At 43.2% G+C, this 6611-nt stretch overlaps 1 long non-coding RNA gene across 3 annotated transcripts; it reads right to left on the bottom strand.

The window, feature by feature from the left end:
* Positions 1-277: 277 nt before the first annotated feature.
* Positions 278-6006, bottom strand: LOC117865216 (uncharacterized). Of its 3 annotated transcripts, XR_004642484.2 has the most exons (9): positions 5494-5999; positions 5345-5395; positions 4208-4261; positions 3637-3703; positions 2723-3234; positions 1821-2228; positions 1556-1664; positions 865-1456; positions 278-515 (listed from the first exon to the last, which is right to left on the bottom strand). It is a non-coding gene; the product is annotated as an uncharacterized lncRNA (long non-coding RNA). The 3 variants fall into 3 exon arrangements; XR_004642485.2 differs by lacking the exon at positions 278-515 and having other exon boundaries at positions 1164-1456; positions 4208-5207; positions 5494-6006; XR_004642486.2 differs by lacking the exon at positions 278-515 and having other exon boundaries at positions 1164-1456; positions 4208-4671; positions 5494-5998.
* Positions 6007-6611: the final 605 nt, after the last annotated feature.

The following is a 6611-nucleotide window of genomic DNA, read 5'->3' as shown; positions in this document are numbered from 1 at the left end:
CATTCGTGCCAGTGATGGGCCTTATCATGGTGCTGATGCGAATGAGGCACTATGCGAATGGGTCGTTGTAAGGACGAATCATCGGTCGGTATAGAGTTCTGCCGATCCCAGCTGTAAGTGGCGTCGATATAAGTTTATACCGACCAACAGTTCAACGCTCTTAGGAGTTTATACCAACCAAAAGTTCAACGGGTCATTTGGATATATTAAAAAAATCCAAAACAAAGATTAATCTAATATCCATGTACACACATCCATCACAAAGCAAGCGACCACATTAGCTATGAAAGCGACCACATTAGCTATAAAAGCTTTCATTCAATTCATGTAGCCACATAACAACATCAGTAGCTCATGATGTCCATCAATCGTACACTTCCTAGCTACATATTTGGATTGTTTGCCTCCAAAACAATAAAGCCATCTCCATATAATAAAAAACAAATCAAACACTGGATCAGCACTTTGATCACCTTGTTGTCGATAAGCTGCTGCCTGGCACCACCATGAAGTTCCTGAAACCAACATTGGTATGCAATCAGCAACATTCTACAAACATTGACTTTGAGGATAAAAGAAATACAATGATCTCTACATTGTATGAGCAACAGTGTGAACAAGCATCTTGTATATGTTACCCTGCTACCTAGAAAACGATATTGCAGTGAATCTTTTGAGGAAAAGCTCAGCAATAGAGCCCTCATCTACTAACTCAGCACTGTCTACAATCATAAGAGCAAAGTTGCAACTATCCATGTTAGAAATTTAGGCCAACAGAAACTTTTGCTATCACTGGATAGAACCATGTAAAGATGTAAAATGCAAAGGATTCTGAAGAGTAAAACAAATTCAAAAAGACTTTACCTCAAGCATTTCTCAAGTCCAATTTCCCAACTGTTCTATGGAGAACTACGAGCAACAGAAAATTCAGTAATCAGTTAAGGGTGTGTTTGGTTGGGCTATGACTTGGAAAAGCTGCTGTGAGCTGTGGAAAAGCAGCTGTGGAAAAAAGCAGAAGACCGTTTGGTTAGAGCAGCCGTGAACTGTAAGCTATTCAAAAAATACCTATAATACCCCTAAAGGTCTGTGGGTAAGTTTATATGCAAATTGCTCGCAACAAAATAACATGTTCCCTAATTCGTATGTGGTGCTCCATAGGAAGATGCTCCAATTCATCGCAGACATGTACTATAGGAAGAAATTCCATTGGTTTACATAAGTAGGCTTAGTGAAAACAATGGTAACACAAAACAATGGTAACACAAGGAACAACCTCATTGTGCCCGTAATATGGTCCAAAATTACAACGGAAATGCCGAAGAACAAGTTTCATAGAACCGAGAATCTGAAAGGTTCCTGCAACCCATCCAGATGCCTAGTCCTCTACTGAGCTCCGAGCAGGGATGTCCTATGGGTTTAGTTCGCATTTCCACTACTGCCAGCGAAGCATCCAAACCTGATAACAGCAAACGGAGAACCATCAGACCAGGCATAGAAGCAGATCGATTTGATGTCCAAATAGTCCCTACAGCAATCAAAGCATCAAACCATTTACCCTCTTGCAAGAAAGTCTTGTTCTCGGCTCTGTTGAACCGCAGTGTCAGCAGGGTTGTTGGGCTCTGCAGCAGGTTCTCGCCTCCCTTGCACAGGCCCAGCGTAGTAACCTGCTCATACCACAAAAAAAGAAGAAAAACAAAAATCCAATCGAGTTCCGTTAACAATTAGCAGGAAATTTGATGGAAAAAGAAAAGAGAAATTAAGTGAAATCAGGGCAGGATGCAAGCAGTCACATCGTTCAAGCAAGAACTGCAAGGACGCACCTGGGACTTGTGTGTTCACAGCGTTCTGCTCGTCGACTGCCGGACCCGAGCAGGAAGGCCAGCAGCAGCACGCCGGTGGAGTGGAGCACGCGGTGGAGGTTGGTGCGGAAGAGCAGCAGCGGGATGGCGAGCGGCAGGAAGTAGTCGAGCACCACGCGGTACGCCAGGGCGTCCGCCGCCTCCACGCCGGCACTCCGTCAGACCCAGCAGCACGCTCACCAGCACCCCGCTCAGCACCTTCCCCACCGGGGTCCGCTTCTCCGACCAGATGCCCAGCGCAGCGGTGGTCAGGAGGCAGGTCCAGTTGCCCCAGTGGTTGGACGCGGGGACGAGGGGGCCACGTCGGCAGGCGGTGGGCCAGTGGTGCTTGAATGAGGACTGCGGGAGGCGGACAGTTGTGACGGAGAACTGCAGGAGAAATAGATCCAGGAACAAAAACGAATCGTTATCTTTATAACCAGTGGCAGTGGGTAATTTTTTACCCCAAAGCACTTGAAAGTAGGAGGATGGTGCTTTTGCTTTTGTACTAGAGCAAAAGCAGCTTTTGAGCAAAAGCACATAGAGCTTTTTAGCCCTTTGGTTGGCTTTTGCAAAAGCAAAGGCAGGTTCAAAAGCCCAACCAAAGGCACCCTGAACATATCTACAATTTCAAAAGGCAACAAATTATTGCTCGTTAGAGTTTCCCAATTCATTAAATTATTTTGATTGTTGTATTTCCTATGCATGTGTAGATTTAGCCTTTTATGCCCTCCTAATAATACAAAGCTTTTATTCATTCATGTAGGCACATAACAAATACGATCAGCCTTCTCATGTTTTCTCAGAAACCAGATAAACATTGCAGTGAATCTTTTCTCAGTAGCATGTATTGATGAATTAACTGGAAGTTAAAGGGCACAAACCTGCTAGCTCATCGAGCAGTGAAAGAATTTGGAACCATGTGTTTATAGGCCTCTATAGTCCAGCTTTATGTGCTATTCATAGTTCGAACTGAGGCAGCTGAATTGGCAGCAGTGGCCTCCGCTGTAACATCAGACCCAGCATGACTAGTACTGTCCTCAGCGATCTCTGACCACTGATCATTAGAAGACTCGGCACCCTCTACTATTTGGTGTGTCCTACTGCTTGATGGTTCCTCAACCCTGGAGTCTGAAGAACTGCTCCCAACTATGCTTGGATCCTCCGTATAGGATCTGTCTGATCTGCTGAGGGTGTCAAACCTTGTTGTCTGGCAAGTTGGTGTGCTAGAAGACTCTCCGTGAATATGCTGTTGTTCCGCTAAAGCTGCGACTGCACAGGCAAATCCGCCAGAAGAAGCTGCTTCAGCCGTTGTTGTCATAGAACCATCATAAGGCCTTTGAATTGATGGTGGAGTAGTGGCAACACATCCTGGATTTCCCAAAGCTTCCTGATCCTGTTGCAAGAAACAAATACCACAAAATGGATAAGCAGATATGTTGACAAGATGGCCGACCCTATTTTTACCCATTCACACAGCAGTAACCATGAAATTTACATAAATGGAAGTGCGTTGCTACATGAAAATAGGTACTGATGCAGGTTTAAATAATAAGTAAGAAACCAAGTTCTAATTAGATTCACACAGAACAGGCCTTGAAGGAACACTGCATCACTCGATTACGAATGATGCATCAAGGGACACCGATCAAGAAATGAAACAGGGATATCATACAGATAAAGATCACAAAAGTATCATCATTAGGAAAAAAAATCATTAATGTATATGACCAAAATAGTTACCATTTCAAAGCATACTAACTATATAATTAATGAGCGATTTTTTGTTCGGGCATACCTGTATAGAGAGCCAAATTGCTTCCATAAGCATAACTTCTTCAAGATCCATATCAAAATTATTGCCTCTGCATTAAAAGAATTTATCAGTAAATAATTAATCCCAAAATCATGATGCATTCATTCCATAATAAAAAAGAACTCAGTTAATATGAGAGGAAAAATGGGATGATGGCAGGTTTGTTTTGACTACTTCATCTTCTCTTATGGTATGATGCTATACGCGACTGGGCCTCCTACTCTACTCCAAATGTCACAGAGTTGATGTAGACTGCAGAAACGGTCAAACACACAATCTTCTGTACCCAACAACTGACTCAATATTATAAGGCTTCGCTGTGGTCAGAAGCTTTTAACTGACATGTTTACCAATCAAAGCATCCTTATCTAATAGGTTTGATTGAATAGATGGACAAATAGAGCATCATCTATGCGAGCGGAACAACATATATTTAAGATTACATGTGCCCGGGGTGAAATTATCACCTTACAGTCTAGCATTGTTTACCAAAGATAGAAAACAGGAATTAGAAGAGCATTCATGTCCCAGAATTGGCATAAGCATTCAGTACCTTGATTTCATTGAAATGTAGATTTAAATGCTTTCTTCCCAAAAACCCGTCAAGCTGAAAAGGTAACACCCATTAGCCGTTTAGGTAAGGTAAGTACCTATAGCAGTTAAAAGCACAAAGGAAGATGAAAAGTAAAAAATGCATCCTAACATTCCAAGAACAGTAGGAACACTGTTAGTACTACATGGAAATCTATACTTTGACCAGGAACAAAAAGGTTTGATTGTTGGTGCTCTAAGCTGTAGTCAAAACATGAGTCATCCAACATGTACAGAAGCAACGGTAGCACATAAATATGATCTGCAACACCAGCACCTTGTTGGCAAAACAAAAACAAAATAGATTGGCAGAGTATGAAATGAAAAAAAAGGAAAAATATTTGCATAGGAACATCTAATCTCAGCTGCACCTTTTTTCTTGATTGAAACCATATACTTAGTTCAGTGGGAGTAAATTAAAGACCCCTGAAACATGATTTGCAGGTTAAGAGTTCAGAATGTCAGTCGTACTTAGGCAAAAGGCATAAAAGGAATCTGAACTGTAACCTGAAGTAGTATGAAGCTTAACTCTGAACTGTAGGGGCAGCATAACATTGAAGATTTAGTTGTTCATATTTAATTCTAGGCGCATTAAATTATGAAATATTTGGGCTGTGCTGAGTACACAAAAGGAAATTCTATATTGGGTATGGACTTGTAAAGTGGATAGATGTTTTTGTTTTTGTCTTTTGCTATATTGTATAAGCAACTATGCATCTATGTAGATAAGGTGGCCCAGAATGTTCAAAACTGCAAAAAAGGTTGTTCATATTGAAAGCATAATGAAGGTTTGAGTAACACTATATCGCCAAAGATTAAATAAATGAGTAGCAATATCATCGCAGTGAGAATTTCTCAGTAACGCTCTATTGCTTCCTACCTTATCTTTCTGAACAGGGGTTGCTTGCTAAGATTAGCGTGGAACTGGAACCTAGGAAATATTAGCAGCATCTATCTGAAATCTGTATGGGACAAAATAATAGGAATACTATATTATGCAGTATTTTACTGTGGTAAGTAAATAGAACAACCCAGAACAACCCAAGTCAGGAAACTAGTGCAGTATCACATTTATTTAAACACAATCAGGAATCCTTACCATTCAAGAATGCCTTGTTTGTCTTCTCAATGAACCCATACGGTGGAGCACCTGCACACAGATCCGCGGGTAACTGAATATGGAGGATAGATTTGGGTAATAGGACGAATCCCTAGTGCTACCAGCTAGAGCAAGCTAGGGTTACTCACCAGCCGAAGATGGAATCCAAACTTGGATGGACCCCAGTTCCACGCAGTTGACGAGCTTGAGCGAATACATAGGGGAAAGGACGCCTTGTTCTTGCAGCAAAGTGACCGGCGATGCAGGAGACTGAGGCTGCGGGGGCGAGGGAAAAGCAACGTGGAGAAGATTGGGGCGGCAAGGGCTGAGCTAGCAGCAAACGAAGGAGGCGGCGCGAGATTTGGGGGAGGAAGTAGATTGCGTGAGGTTGGGAGAGGGAGGGCACGGTGGTGATTTGGGGAGATGGAGCAGGCGCGGTGGGGATATGGATTTGGCAGGGACCAGCGAGCGCGAGCGATTTGGCTGGGACGAGCTGGCGTGGCGGCGAATTGACGAGGGCGGAGGAGCGCGCCGAGCGAATTTGGGGAGGAGCGAGCGTGCGGCGGCCGCCTGATTTTTGCCGAGGTCGGAGTGAGGGCGGCGCGCGGGTGGAAGATTGGGGAGAAGTGAGGTTTGGGTTTCGGTGATAACGCTGACCGGTGGGCTGGTTTGGCAAAGTTCCTCGCGCCACTGGGCCTCTGAGTGCGCGCGAGCACGGGCTAGAAGCGCGCGCGGAGGGAAATAGGTCCAAGGAACGTACGCTAACGGATGGGTGGATGTATATGTTGGGTATTGAATGTACGTTGGGTTATACTGACTAATGATTCGATGGAACATCTAATATATTATACCGTCGAATAATGAGCTGTACTTACGTGATATACTGACAAACGGTCCGTTGCTCAGCTATACCGACGAATGGTCGTTCGGTATTTTCAAACTTATACCGACTAACGGCCGACGATATATTGGGGTTATGATATAGTAAGGGTACTTGTGCATGTGTTAGAACCAACACGGATAACTTGCACAACATGCCTGTGAATATTTTTAAAGGTTAAAATATGTTATTATTCTAATCGACTTTCGTTGAGCGCGAGTACGATTGAGTAAATAAATCTGCGCTGATGGACCCTATCATGTGTCAGTACATAAACTACCGATATAAATTAGCGCCGTTAGAATACTATCATTAGCCATAAAAACTCTTCGGTCCATCATATCGTTCGATGAGTACTAGATACACATCGTTATAAACAAATTGCGC

This window comes from Setaria viridis, chromosome 7, assembly GCF_005286985.2.
Source record: "Setaria viridis chromosome 7, Setaria_viridis_v4.0, whole genome shotgun sequence".
Classification (NCBI taxonomy): Eukaryota; Viridiplantae; Streptophyta; class Magnoliopsida; order Poales; family Poaceae; genus Setaria; species Setaria viridis.
The sequence above is the reverse complement of the archived record's forward strand: the minus strand, read 5'-3'. Positions and strand labels throughout refer to the sequence as shown.